Genomic DNA, 21338 nt, shown 5'->3' with positions numbered 1-21338 from the left:
TTCAATGGCTCAACTAAAATGGCATTTTTTTGGCATTTTGTCAATTTCTCAGTAAACAGATTAACATAATAAAACCCTATTCCAGCTCATTTGGTGGCAGTCTCAGTAGAGAAGCCAGGGATTAAATGAGCGTGAAAACAAAACTACCTCTGTCCTTAGATGTGGTCTCTGCAGAGCACAATTAAGGAGCATAAGGTAAGCAGCATGTACAAATCCACCCTGCTGTCAGCTTTGAGTGCTGTGTGGTGGCTGAGCAGAACTCCGGGTTCCAGGACTGTTAAGATGGCATATTGCACACACAATAGGTTATCAAATACCCATTTCAAACAATCCAGGAAATTAAACAGAAACCCACTTCCATCAATGCACTGTTGTGATTCAAACCACACCGATACCGAAGCTGTGGGACCCTGGTGCACACACCATCTGCTTTTCAAACATATTTGTATGTAACTCTATCAACAAGCGTTTTCAGTACCATTGTGTTGCATTAGTAGTGTTGAAATACTTGGAAAACACACGGCAGCGTTCCAAGATTTATGTGAAACAGTGTGCCTATAGACGGGGCATTATTTTAATTGTTGTTGTTTGCATCCAAGTTCACTGTGGCATATCCAAACACCCCAGTGTGGGTGGAGGCCGTCAGTTTTTCCCTTGGGTGTGTTCTTTCCCCCAGACCCTGGTGACTCCAAGTCAGGCAGTACGAGGTGTGATGAAGCAGGGGTGGCATGGCCACGACGCGACGCGCAGCGCCTGATGGTGTGAGCCATTGCCTCAGTGGTTTGCACAGAGGGCGTGCAGCCATTACATTAGGAAGATGAGCTGCTTACGAGAAAACTTTTATCATTCAGGACTGAATTTGCCAGCGCCCCTTCTGAAGACAAATTACGACAGGCCCATGGCGGTGCCCCCGCGGGCCCCAGGCCGGGCAGCGGCGGGAGGAGCCATTCCATGCGGCGGGACACGGCCCTTCACGGCGCCGCTCCCGCCTCCCGTCGACCCCGCGCCAGCGCCCCCCGCCCAGTCCCATTGGCCGCGCGGCCTGTCCCTCACGGCCCCCCCGGCTCGTGACTGGCTGCGAGGCGGCCTCGCGCGTTCGGCCCCGTGGCGGAGCAGGCGGGTGGGGGAGCGGGAGCGCAGTGGGACCCGGTGTGGCCGCCCGTCCCCTCCTCCCGCCCGGCACAGCCAGTGCGGGTGCGCTCGCCGCGCCTGCCCGATCCCGCGCCCGCCTCCGCCGCCGCCAGGTCCCAGCCCGGGCCCCGCTCCCGCCCCCGCCCCGCTCTCGTCCCCCCGCCGCCGCTGCAGTGCCTCCCCCGGCCTGGCCAGCGGTGCGCGGCGCCTACAGCAGCAGGGGCGCGGCGGCTTCGCCCGTGGCCACCTCCCCTCCCCCCGCCGCGTGTCTGCCCCGGGGCGCTCATTTCCCCTCCCCACAGCTCCGCCGCCTCCCCGCGCCCCCCGCTGCCGCGGCCGGGGAGGGGGCCGGGAGGCTGAAGCGGCGGGAGAAGGGGGCGGTGTGCGAGAGGAGGCGGGGAGCGAGGGTGGCGGCGGCGGGCAGGTGAGGCAGGCGGCCATCCCGTTCCCCTTCCGCCCTCGGCCGCGGGCGCGGGTGTGCGGGGCGGCGGCCGCGCTCGGGCAGCGGAGCCGAGTAGAGCTGCATTGCCCGCCGCGCCGGGGGGGTGGGCAGGGGGCGGTGGAGCCGGGCCGGGCCGCTCTGGGGGCGGGGGGGCGCTGCGGTGTCGCCGCCGGGCGGTTTCGGGATCGGGCGGGGCCGGCGCGACGCGGCGCCGCCCGCAGGGCAGACCCCGGCGGGGGCCGGGACGAGCCCGGCTAAGCTGCCGCTCTCGCACACGCTCCGCGAACTCCCTCGTCCTCGCCGAAAGCTGTAACATTCCTTCCTCCCCCACCCCCCCGCCCCATTCCTCCTTTATGTGAAGAAAACTCGATTGGATGTAATGCATTTCCGTGGGGTCGGAAGAAAGTCCTGCCTGCTGGATCTGGTTTAGACGCCGGACAGAAAAGGTAAATTAAATAGGGAAGGCTTGGGGAGCAGCAGCAACAAAAACGACAGAAAAATCCTTCCTCTGCGAAGGGGGTGGGGAAAAAGGAAGGAGTTCAGCTTCATTTTGATATCCTGTTTTTGGCCTTTATTTTTCTCTGTTTTCCGCCTTGCATAGTTTAGCTGCTCTTTGTGTTTCTCCCCCTCTCGTCGGAACGCTGCCTTTGTGAACGTAGTCGCTGGTTTCATGGAGGCTTAGGAAGGAGTTTGAGGAGACCGAAAGTTTTTAATCTCCTAGGACACAGAAGTTTCTTTGTTTGGTCCGAGAAGGTACTGAGCTGAAGCTGCTGGACTCCGTGATTGCTGCTTCAGCTCCTTGCCTTCCAAAACGTTCGGTAATCCTGGAAATATAATTAAGTTACCGGGAAATGAGAAAGTCCTAAAGCAGGGGGTGATATCTTTTATTTAATCGAATGATCTTGAGCCTTCGTGCTCCCTGTGTCTGCCTTGTTTTCTGGAATATCTCTGAGTGTCTGGCCGGACTTCTTCAAGATTGCTGTTAACTTTCTTTATAAAAATATGCCCCTCTGGTCCTCTACAAATGTCGCAGTTTTTCCCCTCGACTGCCACCACTTCTTCCTCTTTGCCCCCTCTCTGTTCTCAAGGTGACGAGTTGGACTGCATATTTTTCAGCCTGTTTAGCAGAAGTCTGTACTGCATTTTGATCCTTGAAAAGTGTATCTTAAGAACCTTAGTTTAAAACAAAATACAAAACAAACCCAAAACAGCTAGCTAGTTGTCTGACTTCCTTGGTACACGCAATTGAACTTGCAAGTTAATGTAGCCTTGTTTGGTTTTGATGACCACTTTCCCCTTCATAATTCTTGAAAGAACTTCGTTTTGAAGCTGTTGAAGGGGAAACTAAATATGAAGTTTTGGTGTAGGGTGCTGATGCTTTTTATGCCGACTGACTAGTTGCATTTAGTGGAGGCAGTATTGCTCACCACAGGTTTATTTATTTCCCATGCCTCAAAAAGCCAATTATCGGTTAGTTTTCATGAAGGCAAAGAATTTCTCATATTGTTAATGTTCAAGATGAGCTAGAAGCCATAGCTCTGTGTTAGCTTGCTTGAATATTTGTTCCTGTTTGAAGAAAAAATTTGTAATCCAGCTCCATCCGTTTGATATACTGTGAGGAAAAATGTTAACATTTAAGTGCCGAGACTGGTTTCAATGGCTGATAGCAAATATATAATTTGACTTCCAATTTATAGACTAACCTTTCCAGGCAGCAGTAAGGGTTGTTCTTAGGCTTCAGAAAGGTCTGCACAAAATAAATGGTAGGGAACTTTGATTTCCTTATATGGCTGATGCTTGGCAGAAAAGCAATACAGTCTAAATAGAGTAATCCTTTTACAAAGAACGATCCCTTTCCATAGCAGGGTTTCAGTCCCAATAATGACTTGAGATTCTTGAGGGGAGGGTGAGAAATTGTAGCAGTGCATGACAAATTTAGTTGTAAACCACTGTGTTAGTAATGAAGGCAGTTTTTTATCTTTTCAGACCTTTTGTGTTTCTCATGATGCACTTGATATTTTTCAATGCCGTGGAGAAGAATAGTTCCTTGTAGTGGAGGCACAACTTTTTATGCTAGTGTTTTGTCACGATGGTAGCTATGGATAAGGCCCTTTTAAATGGTGAAAGTGTAATTCAGTACTGCTTACAGCTAATAGTTATGTCATTAACATAGTTTAGAAGTTATGAAGGGATGTATTCTTTCTTGAGATCAACGATCTCAACTAAAAATCAGTCTGACATTGATATTCGTCTTACAAACAAAATTATTTAAGTTTACACATGGTAGCTTATGTGCTTGAAACAGCACTTTTATCTCTATGTGTCGATGGCTTGGGGAGATGTTCTTTTGACGTGGTGGTTCTTGCTCGTAAATTAAATTAAGCTCAAGTGAACATTGCTAACTTTAAGAAGGTATACTTGCAATCATAGAGCTGGAAGTTACTGCATGTGGTATACCATGGAATGTGATTATCATTAGGGTGATTATCATATTAGTAAAATATGAATAGGTCTGTCTTATGGATAAGCTGTGCAATAGATAATGTTGAGTGTAAATGTAGAGCTCTGTGGGGTATCAGTTTGCACATCATATTCATAGAGTTGATGAGGGTGCTCCATGGAGAAAATATTAATGATTGATAGTTGCTTAGTGTATTAAGCTGGTGGTCTAAGAAAACACTGTTATGATTCTCAGTGGAGTTTGTTCAGAGGCATAAAGAGCCACGCTTGGAGGATCAAAGCTAAGGAAAGGCGTGATCATATGTAATGTACGTTACACGTAGCATTTTAACAGTAGGTTCTGGAAACAGAAGAGAATGGGAGCAAATTCCTCAGCTTGGCTTTCCTGTAGCGCTGTAATGAATCATTGTCTGTCTGCTTTGCATTCTTGTTTTGTTTTTGTCTTTCCTGCTCCCAAGCAAAAAATAAAATCTTTTAGGGAGAATGTTATTTAAAGATCAGATGATGGATATGTCACATCTCCAGCACATTCTCCCCATGGAGTAACCTGATCTGCTGAAGGTGTGCCTGACATTTAGTCCACATGGAGGAATTAGAAATCTAACCTTTTCTGTATGAGTAACTAGTTGAGTTGATGGAAGAGCTACTCTTATGGATATGAAAGTAATAGACTATATTCCTATGTGAGCATGCAGATGTTGATGGTGATAGTTGATATAGATAATTAAATGAAAATTACCTGAAAAATGAAGATTTATAAACATTGCTGTTTTACCTTGTCAGTTTCTAAGTAAAACAACGTGTCAGACAGTGCTTTTCATATCAGAATGAAAACACTGAAGGTAACATATATCGGTTTGAGTAGTAAATAGTCCATAGATAACTGTATATATGGGCTTTTTTAAAGGATTTTTTTGTTGTAAAAAGATTACTTTACTGAAATACAGCTTTCATGTTGAACTAGGAATACAGTGTTCAGGTATTGTGAGTAAAATGTTAAGATAGAAAGTAAGATACTGATTTAGGGGAGATTTATGTATCTCATCTTTCACCTAATTAAAAATGGAAAAAATGATTATTAGTAAGCTGGAATCGATAGTATTTTTCTTACATAGTAATCTCAGGATAACTAGGCTTTTTTGCCGTTCGCCATCATTAGTTTCCAGTGCTTTTTAAGGCACTTGTTTCTCTGATGCTTAAATTTCAGTACAGGTATTTGAATTATTACTCTCTGCACATTCCCTAGAGGGAATACAGAAGCATGATATTTCCAACACTAGGTTGCACCTTCCACCCTTCAAAATACATTGTGACTTTACATAATTGGGAAAAATTAAGCCCGGCCAATCTCTTAAGTTGGTCTAAATGAAACCAAACTGAAGTGTATATAATGTGGGAGAACATCAACATTGCAACTGTCTTCCTTAGGGTAGTTTAAGTTGAAAAGTAGATTAGTTCTTTCGGTAACTGGAACTAATTTGTAGATACTTGACACTAAACGATCATTATATGTAGAAACAAGCAGTGATGATTAAGCGGAATCTGAGGACAATGTGAACAATCTTGACAGCTGTGTCTGTCCTGGTAGTTGTAATAATATCAGAAGGTAACCAAGCCTTTGAAGTCTCAGTCTTGTTAGATAAGATGCTTTGTACTCTCCTTCCATCTTTATCCACTTCAGTAGGTAGGGAATGGGATGGCCGCATTCTTCTCTTGTATTTTTGGCATGGCCAAGAAAACATTAGGTAACAAGTCTCTTACACAGTTTTGATTAAGGAGGAATGCCTTATGCCATCCTCTGTTCTGCATCTCTTCAATGATTAGGCACAGACTAAAGATTATTTATGACAGTAAGGACAACTGCTGTCCCTAGAAGAGCACAGCTACTGGAAAGATGGTCGTTCCAAAATGCACGACTTTTTTTCATAGTTACTCAATCTTAAATATCCAATATTAAACAGTGTCGCATCTTTTTAAATTGACTCAAACTTTTATTTCATTTTTTGGTATGATTTAATTCTATAAGCGTAAGGCTATATTATATGTACAAAGTGAAACAACTGCTAAAAGTACATGTTCTTTAACGTTTCCTTACTTAAATGCACTTTATAAGAATAACAACTGGAAGAAATTGTAGATCAGTATTTCCATAGTAGTCAGTTTGGAATTCACTGGATACATAAGCTTCTTTACAAACAAAGTCTTCTAAGCACACTGAAGGATTTGTGTAGTTCAGTATGTACAGTGCTGTGATTCATGTTTTGTAGGCCCTGTCTTGAAGTTGGCTGGGGTGGAATGAATAGATATATATATATATAGGCATGGTCCAAGTAGTGAATACGTTGTCTGTTCTGGACTGTCACATGCTTTAAGTGGGAGAGACTGCAGCTCTTTTGAGTAGAATTTCCTTTCTAGGAAGAAACAGGTAAGACAGAAATAGTTGTTTTAGGAGTGTTGAGTTCTCTTGAGCTTAAAATTACACTTCTGAAATAGATGGCTGGAGTATAGTTGTATTTCTTCAGTCTTCTTTGCCCTTCTTAATCTTGGAGTTTTTCCCCACGTATCTTCCAAAACTTCAAAGTTTTAAGAAGCAGAGGAGAGGGCATAGATGCTTTGAGCTACAACAGTGCTCTAGACAAACATCTGAAATGCAATGCCAGATGCCTGTGAATGTTAGTCCCAGTTTTGGTCATCCAGAATGACTATGGATGTCATTGTAAGTGTTTGAATGGTGGAAAGTCTTTCCAAGCTTGTCTGGAAGACTTCTGCTAGACTGCTAAATTTTGAGAGCTGCTGCTTTTTCCCCAGTAGGTGACTGTAGTCTTTCTGGCATTACTCTCTCAGAGGGGAGGAATGATAGTTTAGATGATCAACTGTATTGACAGCAATTTTGGCAAATTATTGCAGGTCTCTTCTACTTACAGGTAACCCTGAAGATAGGATGGATTTTTGTATTTGAAACTGGATATTAGAGAACATTTACTAATGCAAATTGCAGATTTGTTTTGAGTTGGTTTTTTTCCACTGTGGAAACATTATGCTTAATAATCTGTAAGTGCTTATGCACGCTCGTGGTTAAAACAGCAGTAGTATTTACAAGGTTGAGGCCTGTATTTTCAATGAAACTAAACTGAAAATTATGTCAGCATAGCAGCCTAAATGTTTTGTGACATAAGTGCTTTGTAAATGTTCACTTTCCTTGCTCATGCTATTGAGTATAATATGTAGGTGTTGAATTTACTTAAGTTTCCACTTTGGCCTGTGAGATAGGTGTACCCGGAAGAGGAGATGCACGTGCATACAGCAGATAATGTTCACTGGTGCCCTGCTGCTGGTATGTTTGCTTGCTGTGGCATGTTAGTCTGTGGTGACCTGGAATGTGAGCTTGGCAGTTAGCTCCTTTTAAGAGAACATACTCATTTTGGGTTTCTTCTGGTCACATAATCATATGTGGTGCTAACCCTGGAGCTGCAGGTCATTTAGTTTCTGAGGTGCTATATATTTGTGGGGGATTGGCAATAAAATTTGTCACTGAGGGAGAAAATTGAAAAGTTCACATCTTTCTGGTTCATTGCTATTCAGTCTTTATAAAATTTATTTCTGTTGTGCTTTAGTAAACATACTCAAGGTGATTTGTTTTAAGTAATTAGTTATTTAGTAGATTTTCTTGGAGTTACAGACAGAGGGAATTGTATGTAGAGTGCTAGAAAATGATATTTGGAACAAACCTACAGTTTTACTTGTGACTTCTGTCAGGTCACTTTTGTTGGTTCACATGGGTATTGGGAAACTATTAAAAACAAGGTAACTAATATTAGGGATTCAACTCTTAAGTAAGAGGAGGTGAGATTAAGCATGTCTCTTTCCATCCTTTCTCTTAATGTGACAGGAAGGGAAAATCAAATGGAATTTATAATTTGTCAATCCATCTGGCTGTGATCCTGGAGGATAAGATTAGAAACATTGATATGGGGGAAGGAAAAATGCCCAGAGCTTTATTATTTTACTATATTACTGTTTCACTATAGTGCATCTTAGGAGAGATTTTTTTTCCTGAACAATATTTCTGTGGCTGTTAGACAATCCTATTCTTCCAGTGTGTTATCCTTAAACTGCATGTTAAGGCTTTGAGTCTGGTACAAGAAATTTCATCCAACTAGATGAAAATATAAACAATACAAGTACTAGAAAAGCAAGATATACTTAAAATGGATTTTAGTAGACTTAGATGGGAATAATTTATTCTTTTGCTTGTATTTGTGTGGGTGAGTTTGTCAGTTTTTCAGGGAGCATTTATTTTGTCTTGCTTTACTGAAACAAAGCAAAAGAAATGCTGAGGATCAGGGCATTACTGTGTGCTTTTGCAATGCTGCTCTTACTAGGGAAAGACTGTAGAGCAGACAAACATATCTTTGGAAAATCTGTGGGATCTGTGGGAGAGGTGTTGTAAAGATTTCAAATGTCCTGTAGTCTTTCATGACATCAGTATTAATGAACTGGTTTTGCAGCTGCAGATGATGACTCATCGAGGGAAAGGTTATGGCCTTGTCAGTGGAGCAGGTTAGAAGAAAATGTTACAGGATGGGAGAGAAACATGTCTTTAATCAATATTTTTTTTTCCTTATCCTCTCTCTTACTTTGCTTCTCTCTTTACATAAACCAACCAATGAAGAACCAACAAATTATTCCTTTAACTTTTAAACACAGTGCTTTCTCTCATCTGTGGAGCGAGTCCCTGCTTATTTCCACAAACTTAAATATATATATCTCATTTTAGGTCCATAGTTCACCCATCATTCCATTGGTGTTAAATTTTGACCAACCTTGAAGTTTCAGCTTCAGAGTATGAAATATCTACAGAGGAATAACCTTCTCTCAAAATCAGAATGGTAGACATTTTCCCCAATCTTGTATTAACTTGATTTTGATCTTTGAGAAGTCTGAAGAGAAGTACACACTGGGCAATTCACATTATTTGAAATAACAGCTGTGAAATTCTCTGAAATTCCTACATTGTGCTCTTCAGTTACTTTTTCATATTCTGAGAAAAAGAGGGTGACATGTTAATAGCAAATCAGCATGGCATTGTCCCACTTTTTACTTCAGTAGTGTCAAAGGAGTATTGTATCTCTGTTTTTTCTCTTGCTGGAAAGCACAGAATGTCAGAAATTAAGTTACACTTTGAGTTATTATTAAATCAACTTTGAATGCAGTTTCGAGGCTGTAATTAGCATTGTGATGAGAAGGAAGACACTTAGTTCTACTTAAACCTCCTGTCAGGTGAAAAACTTTTTTCTGACTTCAGATAGTTAATTATTATCTTGAACTATGTTGAAAGCAGCACTTTTAGAGAAGTTGTACTTAAATATAATTATCTAACTTTCAAGTTATTATTAAAATTTTTATTGTAAGCAGTAAACTATTGTTCTTCCCTTTCTAAAGAGGCAAAAATACTTTGGAAACCATTCAAGAATAGTCTTCCATTAGTTTGATTTCATCAGTTGCTTATCTGATTTCCAGAATGCCTGATGTAGTAAAATAAAAATAGCAGCTCTTTTTTCTTTAATCATCATCCATTGACTTAGAGGAACACAACACCAAGTAAAGAGAAAAATAATTTAGTACAAAAATACTAGCTTAAATGTTTCATCACTGTGTTGGGAGTAAGAAGAGATTATAATTTGGCAAAAATCAAATGTGCATTGTGAGAGAAAAGCTGAGTAAATAGAGGACAAGAATAATGGTGCTTAGCCACATGGAACTATGAAGAGTGGTGTAGTTCGAACCACAGCCAGTGCAGAGAGGAGTAATTCTGGTGCATCACAGTTATGAGCAACTAATTGGAGTGTATCAGGATCTGTGTATCAGTTGTAAAATTAATGCAGAGAAAAAACAATAGGCAGAGGTACAGTTCAGGGGTTCCTTTATCTGTCCAGGACAGGAAGTCTTAAAACTGCTGAGAATAATGTGTAAACAAAAACCAAACTGGCTTAAGGTGAATGACACTTAGAAGACAGAGACGTGTTTAATTAAAGATGGAAGACTTATAAAGTAAAATGGAAGTCTGGTTCTGTATACTATTTCTCTAAAGTAGTAACTTCCATTAGAGCACTGCATAGTCTTTTAAGTGTCAAGGTGTGTATTTGTTTGTGTTTTTTGGTAGGATATATATTTTTGCAATCTGCCAAATTCAAAACAGGGAATATACATATCTACATGTACTTTTCTTTTGCACTATGATCTATGAATATGTTTCCATGTGTGTTCCTGTTACCATAGAGTCTGTGTAACGAGTCTGGATTTGGTGCAATAGTGTTTCTGGGCACTTGGTTACTGGAGAGTTTTGCATGTGGTTCCTTCTCCCCCTCCCATGTAACCAACATCTGCTTACTTTGTGTCTTCAGGTATTATATTGTTTGGGGCCTGCTGTGTTCTTCTGACCTCTGCTGTTTGATCCATCCTAGCTTTAGGTAGGAATTCTGGCAATTACTTTTTGGGGGAAAGTGCATGTAAAGCAGGGCACCAGGGGCTGTTTTGTTTTTGTATGTAGACTACACAGTTTAGCAAGCAAAATAGAAAATTAAGTAACGGGAAATTTTATGATAAGAAGTGGTCTCCTTTTTTTATTATTATTTTTTTCCCTTTTCTGTTTTCATTTGTGCTGAACAACAGTTCAACAAATAACTTCAGATTGTCTGAAGTTATCTGCAGGCACTTATGTGGAGGGTTTAGTTAATAGATGAGAACTTTTCTTGTGTATTGAAATAATGCATATGTACAGCAGTGCAGCTTGCTTATCAAAAAGTTTGATGTCTGCTGCAGATGTCTGCATAGTCTTAAGGAGTGGCTTCCTGGCTGCATTGTACATGAAGTGCCAAACACTGAGAGCAGTTTTGTTCTGGAATGCCAAATTATGTTAAATCCATTCAGGAAGCAACATATGTCAAAGGAATAAAAATATCATACTCATGTGAAACAGAATATGGTAGTTATGTTTTTCAAACCTATTTTATTTCCTGAATTAAGGAGTTAAAAAGGACTTCTTGTATTGAGGATAGTATTAAATAGTAACTGCTGACTTTCAGCATTTTTGTTTCCCCATCCCCTATTTTTACTTTTGATTAACATATACTATAGATGGAAACTGAAAGAAGCAGTCTTATCAATAGGGTTGCTCTGTAGGAAAAAAGAATTATATATTCCTCCTTGGATATCTAGGCCTGTGCACAGCATAGAGTTTTGGTGGGTGGTTTGGTTTTTTTTTGGTTCATTGAAGAGGTTTTTTTTTTGGTGTGTTTTTTTTTTTCCTTAGGGCACCGTGAGAGATGTATGTAATTGCTTGATACTGCAGGTAGAAACCTGCAGTAAATGAGCAATAAAAAATGAACAGTAAAGAATTTTTCTTCTCTCCAATACCTAATTCCCACAAGTTCTCAAGGCAGGGAGTAAGAACATTTACAACTAATAGCTGCAAATACTGCAGGATTTTATTATTATAAAGGAACAAGCCCAAGGCCAAGCATTTTGTTGTGTATTATTGCTTGTTTGCAAAGGAGGTGGTAGTCACATCAATTTCTCCTGTTTGGAAGGTAAAGATATTAAAAATTGCATTGACAGAAAAATACGTGTCTCTCTAGAAGCTGTAATTCATCTGACTAGTTTCTAACTAGTATTTTGCATACATTTTTCTTATCTGAAATAATTTTATAGCCTTTATTTTATAGCTGTCTTAAACCCACAGGAATGAAGTATGTATCTTTTTAAAGCAATTTTGCATGTCCTTTCTGAATGTTTTCTCTCGTTTGTTCTTTCTTTTCAATCACTATGATTAGGCATAGAGTTAAAAATTAACTTCAGTGAATTAACTTGCATCATGTCCTTATTCTTGTTCTGTCTTGTGTAAGAAGTGAGAGGTCCCTGAAAGAGAAGAGAGTGAGGGCAAGTGTTTTATTTCCATAGCTGTGGAAGGCATGGATTTATTTAAATAAAGCATTTAATAATAAAGTAGCTTCATGTGAAGCAGAGGCCATAATTACTATAATTTTTGTGCTTTTTTTTGCTGATTTTAAGAGCTCAGTTGTGAACCATGATTGGAAGCTTGGTATGCTCCTGGATTGAATGGGGAGATGCTGGTGGTTTTTTTTTTAATTTTAAATTTTAAATTCTACTCCCTGAGATTTTTTGCTGTCCTATGGTAATGGTACCACCATTTAAAGACGTGCTGGTCTGCTAAGAGATGAGGCAACTTCTGGATTGCCTCTCTATGTCTAGATCTGAGTCAGCTGGATTATCATGTGCTTTTGTGTTTCGTTCTGGCAGTCCACCAGTCTTCCCTCATTATGATGTGTGTTAGTTTGACTGGTCTCAGCCTTCTTTGGGATAGTTATGAGAAAATCTATAGGAACATGTTCTGGTATACAAGAAATTTCCTCCTCCTCAGCCTTCATTCTCCTGTGAAGTGTGGTGTTTATCTTCATTGGAGTCACCAAGTTCTTATGTTTCATGAAGGAGTAGTGGTCCTGCTAACCAAAGAGAGGCCTGACCTGGTCAAGCACAATTAATTCCAGTGTTTCTGCTTGTCTCCCAGGTGTCAATGGCTACAGCAGTGTTCTGTAATAGCACAAAGAAATGTTCTGTCAGGCCTATGTTTTCCTTCTGTCTTTTTGTGTATCTGAAATGTACTTCTAGTGTACCGTGGCAAGCACCTGTGGGTGTCCCCATCCTCCCTGCACCTTAGAGCTGTCTGTTATTTCTGTTGAGTCTGGCCTGGTTTACTGACTTTTTCAGTATGAAATATCAAGTTAAAAACTTACTTGCACTTCAGCCCTTGTCAGCACTAGTAACTGGAATTGATTTTGAAATGGATTTGGAAATCAGTTCATGCATCTGTGTTCAAGTTGCACTTGCTACTATCTTAGTGTTAATGCAATTCCACAAAGCCTAATTTTAACACAAATTTGGGGTTTGCTGTTTGGAACCTGTAAATGTCACAAATTGCTGTTTATTTGCAACTGTTATGATATGTTGTCTTTTCTCATTCTTTGACCAAACTAAACTCTCGTCAAAGCACTTGTCATTTCTAGTTTTAATAGACAAGTATCTAGAGAGTTTTTTTACTTCCTTGGCGCTTGTTCCAATTTTTTTTCCTAAGATCTTTCTGTGCTGTTGATGGCATTGTAAAGATCTCTTTTATACCTCTCCATTAAGCGGTTGTGTTGTTTTATTTTATTTTTGGTTGGTGTTTTTTAAAGTACTTTTAAATTTAATTTTACTGTGATTTAATTAATCATGACATATAATTGTTGTGACTTTTAAAAACATATTGACTGTTGTACTTTGTTTCATCCTTTCTTGATTTCTTCTTTATCCTTGGGCTCTCCAAGACTTTGATAATGTTGACTTGGGAGCAGACTAAAAGACATCATCCTGGAAATTTTTTTTTTTAAATTAATTTAATTTTTTAGATTAATTTTTTTTAATTAAAAAGAAGCTGTTTCTATATCTTCCTATCAGGATTTACTGTTGAGTGTGTTTTTCAGGTGCGTGACTTGTAGTTAATTAATTAGTAGGAGAGGCTGTAGAAGAGGAATTTGGATGAGAAACTTGGGTGCCCTGTAGAGGCTGGTTTCATCCATAGCAATTAATAGTCTTGCTTTAAATCCAAACACATAAAGGTTAACAGAAGCTGTCTTATTTCATGGATTTCTTATAGGAAAAATCACCTTTACCATTAAGATTGGAAGTAGGCTGCATTCCGCTGTAGGTAATGGCATCTTGTGCTATAAAGATGCTCTAAGAAGCTTGAGGTGCATTTTGTGCATCTTCACTTAGATTTTAAGAGCAGTGGGACAGATGCATATAGAGCAGTGGCACTGTTTTGTATATAAATATAAGTTTTTCTTTTTACAAATCTATTCAGTATATCTATTAATGGTTTGAATTACAGGTTGATATTCACTGAATATTTTTCTAAATGTTTTTTAATCTTAATATTACAATTAGGTCAAAGTGAAGAACTGACACGTTTTATCATTATTACTTCTTGACAGGGCACCTTCTTGTATTGGTCACTTTGGAATTTAGAAGGGTTTTTTTTTGGTTAAAGTAAGTTTTTTTTGGAAAGTAAGTGCATATAGGCTTTTAACTTACTGTGTTGGGGATGGTGGTCTGTATACTTTTGTGCGCTTCAGTCTCATTCTGTCAAGCCCTTTATAAATTCAGAGCATTGCTGTGTAGGAAAGTGATTGACTTTTTGTTGCAAAAACATGCACAGCACTTTCTGAGCAAGGTTGTCTTGCAGTTTAGACCACATCCTGTAAATATTTTTTTCAGTTCTGTAGAAGACAACCTGCTGATACAGTCACTGTCTGGACCATAACTGTTTACTGAATTGACTTAGCATCTTTGCTTCTTCTTGGTTGCCTGTAGATATTTAGCATGGTTAATCTTGTTTGTTTGTTTTAATTACTCATCCTTGTAACCTCCACCAAAACTATCAAGCTGATCTAAATAGAAAAAAGTTCTCCCCTGATGTCTTGCAAGGTTAGGGTTTTTGTATCAGTTACTAGTTGGACCTGTGGTGGGGTTATGCAAACCCTAGATTTAATAAAAGGCAGGTATGAGGGGAAAGCAGGGAGTACTCTTTCTTCAGCAAGCTCTAGTTTGAATTTAGAATAATGAAGATTGACTTGCCTTTTGAGTTCCAACAGTTGCTGGTTTGGAATAGTCTTTCACTTAGTCACGGTAAACATAAATGTTGCTGTTCATCATCAGTGGTTTGATCCTTGATAATACGTCCATAAAAGTCAAAAGTGCAGTTAAAACCTGGGATACTTACTCAGCTGTATCTCTTTTTGGGCAGATTTAATGTGTACCACATCCCCTCTTTCCTACTTTTTCTTGCCATAGGCATGCTGACTTTGAGACTTGAGGCAGTAGGCTGGGAATTTCATGTCTATCTGTAAAATGTTTTTTAGTTGCTACAGGAAGGGGAAATAACTAACCATTATAAGAACTCAAGCTGGATAAGGAGAAGAAATAATGAATTCATTTTCCCTTAAAAGCTCTCTTGCGGAGCACTTGCTTTTGAGACTTATGTACCAAGTTTCTTTAGTTCCTAGGGATTTCTGGTGGCTTTGTATTTTTAAGTGTCTATAGGGATCTTTTGATTGAAATGTGTGGGTCAGCAGAGTTTGAATGTGGCTTGCTCTGGCTTCAGATTAGACCTTAAGGCCAGCGTAAATGGTGAACTAGCAGTTGGTATGGTTAGAAAACAAGTTATGTATTATCATAAGTAGAATGATGGACTCACAAATGTCTGTCACAGTGTGGGATACCATTACAGAATTATACTGTTTCATTTCAGATGGACAGTGTAGAATCACCTTCATTCATGGAGGGAATAAAAGTGCATTATAATTTAGGGGCAGGGAATGAAAGACTAAAAGACATTTAGCTTCGCCATTCTAAAATCTTCTGGGAAATTTGCCACTTGGGCATGGAGGTGCTCTGTGGCTCTATTGTGGGGCCATGCATGATAGCCTCACTTGGCTGGACTGCACTCATGAAGTGCAGGTGGCAAAACTTCTGATCTTCCCCTCCGCTTTCCAGAAAGGCCAAGCCCATACAGTGCGGATGAGTTGACACTGATGAGGTAAACAGCAACAACTGGTGCCTGGGGTGTTACCCATTTTTTAAGACTCTGTGATACTGTGCTTATCTCTGCTTCTCTGAAGAGACTAGAGTGCAGTGATCTATAAAAGCACTAGTGAGTTTAAATTTTATTTCTTGTTAGCTGAGTTTAAATCGCTCCCTGCTATGCATTTCTTAGAGCCGCTACATGAGAAACCTTTACATTGAGTTGTGTAGATTTTTTTCCTTTTTCAGGCACACCAGTGTTTTAGCATCAGTTACTTCTGCAGGAGAGCTTAGCTGGACATTTGCCTACTTACTGGAATAGTAAGGTGTCGAATGGATAGTTCTGAACACATTCTTAAGCATTTACACTATTTCTCATGACAGTAGTTGTCTGTTGTTCTGCTCTTTAATCTGCAAAATAACTGTTTATCATCTTGTTGATTGATAAGTATTTGATGTAGCACGTGAGGGGAAACAGTGATTGCTGGAAGATAATTTCTCTTCCGAGGATTCAAAGATGGAAAAAAAGTTCAGCAGAATATATTATGTCCTAAATTATCTTGAATATTGTATTTGAGAGGATAACTTATGTATTAGGCTTTTTCTTTCAAATTATGTAGTACAAGGATTAAGCTATGCAGGATTTAGAGATAGTGAATTCTTACCTAAAGGTAGCTTCCAAGTTGTGATCTTGTGCATGCTTGACAGGAACTACTGTAATGATATTAAGTTCTATGGGATTGAAATTTTGAAAATGTACAGAGGATTTGTTTTCCTTCCTCCACCCCCAGACCAAAAATATACTATGATTTTTTCTTGAATGCCTTCACAGTCTCGTTAAGAACTAAAAAACTAGAAGTGTCTGTTCACATTGCAAATGAGCATGAAACAGTTGCACGTTTTTTCATATTCCTGTCATTTATCTGCTTCATTTGGGAGAGTCTATCTATAATAAGAATCTGGAATGTGGTAATTTGGAATGGATTTTGAACCTGAGAGCAAGTGTATCTTTTGGTACAATTTCATATTTTTACTAATCCCTCCCCCTCCAAGTGAATATGTGACTGAAATATTACCAACTGTATTCACTGTTTCTGTTTTTTAAGTTATCTTTCTGCTGGATTTTTCATCTTAAAAGACTAAGTTTTTGAGGGGGTTTTTGATGCTGTAGTTTTGGGGTCTTGGGTGAGGAGTTGGAGACTCTGAGGGACTGGAGTCTAGTTTCAGTGCAGTTGCTGTGTCTTAAAATGCTGGGCAGAAAAGGTTTGTGAAAGATAACTGTGTATATATATATTTACATTTATTCTGTTGAGTGATTAGAATATAAATTTGACACTGCCTTTTAGGTGTATGTGCATATGTTTGTATCATGGTGTCTTGAAATAAGAGGGGAAAATAGGTGTTTTAAGATCCAAAATAAAATTGACTCCCTCTCCTAAGATCATGCATCTTCTGATATCAGTCCTGATACTTGGATATGAACTATGAGTCTTGTATGCTGGAGTAATAGCCAGTAGTGAAGCAGAGCTTAGTGAGATTAACACATACTACTGAAGAGGGTTCCTTTCCTCCCTTCCCCTTGAGTCATTCATCTAGAGAAGAATTTAGGATCCAATGTCAAATTCACATGTTTAGGTTGTGTACAAATTAGTCCAGCTACTCATCATCAAGTACTGAAGCTCACAAAGTACCTGTAAGTTGATGCCATCTCCTGCCAGTCACCTAGCTTCCAATAACCAGATGATCTGTTAACACTTTGAGGGAGAGTAGTCAAGTATGTTTAAGCACTTATTAGTGTTCTTTTAAAAGCAGAATAAATATCTATCAAAACAATTTCTTCTAATATAGACCAATTATTTTTGTGTGTTATCTGTAATGATATGCATCCTCTGTCCCACTTAATGGAAAAGAATCAGATGTAAAAAATATTTACTTGCTTTCAGAAAGTAATTGTGGAGAGCATTTAATTTTTTTATTGTTCACACCCTACATTATTCTGCATTAATATAGCTGCTAAATTATTGATTTTGTATGCACACTCCTAGTAATTATGCTCATTAATTCATAGGTTCTTATGTTTCTCTTATTTGAGACTTTGGATTCAGCTAAACTGTGCTTGAAAAAAGGCTAAATAACCTCTTTTACTTTGTCCTGGTAGATGAAGAAAATGGAAAGAGAAGAATCCTGTAGTACTAAATGATTTTTTTTCATGTTCATTGTGAAAGCACAATGTTAGATTTTATGCACAGATCTACTGATGCAATAGAACTGGCTAACATATATCTCAAATAGTCATTTTGACATTATTAGAACTTGGTTAATAAAATTTTTCTAAATTAATTTTACTGCTCTAACTGATCTTTTCCATTGCTCACTGCTAGCAATGTAAGTACAACTACTGATAAGATAGTGGTGTGATGATGCTTCTTGGCTCTGGGTGGAAATGAGAGTAGCATCCATTGCAGTGTTCCATCTGGCACCTTTCTCCAGTAAGCCTAGTCAAAGTGATAGATGGCCTAGATTTATAATGTGATATTACTGTCATTTAAGCATGGGCTCTGGGACATGTTCTTTCAGAGTCTGAAGTGCTTGATAGCAGTACGAACCACACCTAATTTTTCACAATACTGAAACTAAATTTTCTGTAGCTAAGCAGACCCTGATCTTTCATATTGTAGAGCTATTGAAGAAAATTGAGTAACTGTAACACAGGACTAGAAACAGTACAATGGAAAAAAAATCAGTCTTTCTTTTTAATTCATAGCTTTTCTGAAATGCAGCATGGTTTTCACAAGTGCAGTAATGGAGTAAAATCCAAGCTGATCATTCTCTGTCTTTGCAGCCACAGAAGCTGTAAGATATTGTCTGCATGGGATGATTTTGTATATTCAAGATCAGAAATCCATCTAGTTCTGAAAAGTCCTGGTTGTTCATAACTCTTTTGAAATAAGTTTATAACTCAAATGTACTGTGGGTGCTTTTTCATATAGTGACCTGCCCATCAGGGGTTTGAGTTGGAATGGATTGTTGGTACTAATTAGGCAGTGTGTTTTAATTAAAAATTACGAGTCTGTGATAATGGAAAAGCTAGAAGTAGACGGTAGCCTTAGTTCTACTTACTTTCTAAGTTATCAAGTTGCGGGGAAGAAGTGTCAGAGTAAAAGGTCTGTCTTCTACAGATATGTAAAATTCTTACTTTTGTACCCCACCTCAGCCCTTAACTTACGGGATCTAGGTTACCACTGAGCACTTGTATCATGGATGCCAGATAGTCACAAACTTGAACAGGTAATCTGGAAGTCATCATGTTTGACAGTCGACTGTGTATGCGATTTATATCTTGCATTGAACTGCAGTTTTAACCTTCTGTGGAAGATTGCAAGACGGTAGAGGAAAGTTAGTCAGCTCTCCTTAGTTAAGAGGTAAGAAAGCTGTTCCAGGCTTTACATCATAGACCAGCAGTATGTATATGAAGGGAGATGCTGGCTAGATATAAACTTGAATTAATAGGATACTTATGTTAGTATTTTCAGTCATCCAAAAATTTGGCTGTAGGTGGAAAAGCACTAGGAAAATTTTAGAAGGAAAGTTCCATAGCTATAAGGGACAATGACCCAATTTTTTTTATTCCTGAGCAAGCTAGGAAAGTAGCAGTACAGTCATCAACTCTGCCATCCTTTGTAGTTTCTAGCTGTGCTGGCCATGCCACCATGGGGAGCTGATACCAGCAGTGTTTGGAAAAGGTAGCTGAGATGTGTTAAACAGTTGTATTAGTATGGAGGGTTTAGGGCTTGTTAAATCTCAAGAGTGTTCTGGAAGTGGCAGAATCAGTTATTTTAATGACAATTCTGTTGCTCCTATTTGTCTTAGAAACTTAAGAATCACAAATTTCCAGGAATCATGAAACTCATTTTTATTGCTGTATATTGAATGCTAATCAGGATCTGATCTCCCGAAGAATAGTTTCTTTCAGCAAAGATTCCATTTATCAACTTGGAAACGTAAATTTATTAGACCTTTTTTCTTTTGGGTAGGATGTATTGGCTGTTTTAAAAACAGATGACAAAACTATTCTTCTGTAATTTATCATCCTCTCTTCTGTATTTTGGAACTTTATTTGAATTGGCTTCAACACGTCGTCAAGATGAGGCTATGGATGTGTTCCGCATGCATCTTAGACTTAACTGCATTATTCCGATGTACTAGCCAGGACCACATTTTAAAACGTTGTATCTTCAGCGTAGAGAGTGTATGGCAGTACTCCACAAAAGCTCACTAGGCAGACTAAGCTTCTCAAAAATAGATCCCACTACTTGTAAGCAACCTTCTCCACTCTTGTCAGTGGCTGTGGCTCCAAACTTTCAAGAAAACCTTAGGTTAAACTAAATGAAAGTCAGCTGTCAGGTCCAATTAAAATAATTGCAGCTATTTTTAAGAGCTCATCTGTTGCAAGGAGTTGTATTTCCCTGTGAGGACTGTGGGAGTGTTTGTGTCAGTGGTGTGTGATATTGATTTTCTTTCAGAGGATGTGCTTGAGAGTCACCAGAACAGTAGTGCTTTAAGATGAAGTAATTCATTTGAGGTCCTGAACGTAACTTCTTGCTGGTTTTGGTCACATTTTGTTAACCTGATAATTCAATTAGAACTCTATTCATACAAGTAACAGAAAGGGAGCTGTTTTGACCTCTAGCTTGCTAGCAATGCATATGTTTCAGTTTTGGCTGCCATAGAAGGAAGAGACGATAATAATTTCTACCTTTTCTGTGTTTTGGCACACCGCTTTCTCTGTTTGCATTACCTTCAGATTTGACAAAAGACAAAAATAAGTGTTGATAGGATGGTGGTTGTGGTGGTAAGCTACACATTACCACTTCTTTATTGTCTTGTGTTTAGTTCTGGTGTAAGTAAATACATGGATTTGAAACTGTCTTGGTTTTTATGCAAGGCCCCTTACACCATCATCTTGAAAACACTTCTTAATTCTCTTTCACAGATCCATGTGGATGGTTTAATAAACTGTTCGAAGTCCTGGTGAATCTGTGGTCCCAGTTGAGAAACTGATTCAGGCTCCTATGGTGTAGATTGACAGTGTTGGAGTGATTTGGGTAGGTGACTGTCCAGATGCGATTAAGGAGATAAGGGGAAAGAAATGTTTTGGGCACACTGACTGTTTCAGTTACACTATAAGGGTGCTAATACTATCTTGTCTTGCCCTCTTATGTAAGAATGACAAACTTTTAGCTGCTGAATTTGCGTTGCAGTAGCTTGTAGGGCCAGTGTGAGAGAACTGTGAATTGTAATTGCTTTCTCTCAAGAGGCACTGGGGGTATTTGCTGCAGTGGCACAGTCTACTGCACTTGGGACACAGAATGTAGTCTGTGTGTCTACATTTTAAAGTTGATGCGGGTCTGTCAGAGCACTTGTGTAGAGGCAACCTGACTTCCATTGCTTCTGGTATATTTTTCTGCATTATTTGTTTACCTTGAATGCAACAAAATATATGCAAATTAATAATTCGTTTGGTAATCGAGTAGCTATGTGCAAAAAATAAAAGCAGTTTCAAACAAATATTTCTGCCCTAGCTAATTTAGATGCTATTCTCCTATCTAGAGTAAGGATTTGGGTTGGTTTTGTTTTGGTGGGGAGTCGGCTTTTTTTTTTTTTTTTT

General features: G+C 39.3%; 1 protein-coding gene across 6 annotated transcripts in view; it reads left to right on the top strand.

The window, feature by feature from the left end:
* Nucleotides 1-1344: 1344 nt before the first annotated feature.
* Nucleotides 1345-21338, top strand: part of ERBIN (erbb2 interacting protein) — a 116066-nt gene continuing 96072 nt past the window's right edge. For 2 of the 6 annotated variants that reach the window (XM_027671377.1, XM_027671375.1), the window contains exons 1-2: nucleotides 1345-1555; nucleotides 1935-2019. The gene's annotated coding sequence lies outside the window, so the exon portion shown is untranslated. The remainder of the gene's footprint in view (nucleotides 1556-1934; nucleotides 2020-21338) is intronic. The other 4 variants (XM_027671378.1, XM_027671376.1, XM_027671379.1 and 1 more) reach the window with 3 other exon arrangements.

This window comes from Neopelma chrysocephalum, unplaced genomic scaffold (genome assembly GCF_003984885.1).
Source record: "Neopelma chrysocephalum unplaced genomic scaffold, ASM398488v2 Primary Assembly neopelma1_97102, whole genome shotgun sequence".
Lineage (NCBI taxonomy): Eukaryota > Metazoa > Chordata > Aves > Passeriformes > Pipridae > Neopelma > Neopelma chrysocephalum.
Note: the sequence above shows the minus strand (reverse complement) of the source record. Positions and strands in the feature narration are given on the sequence as shown.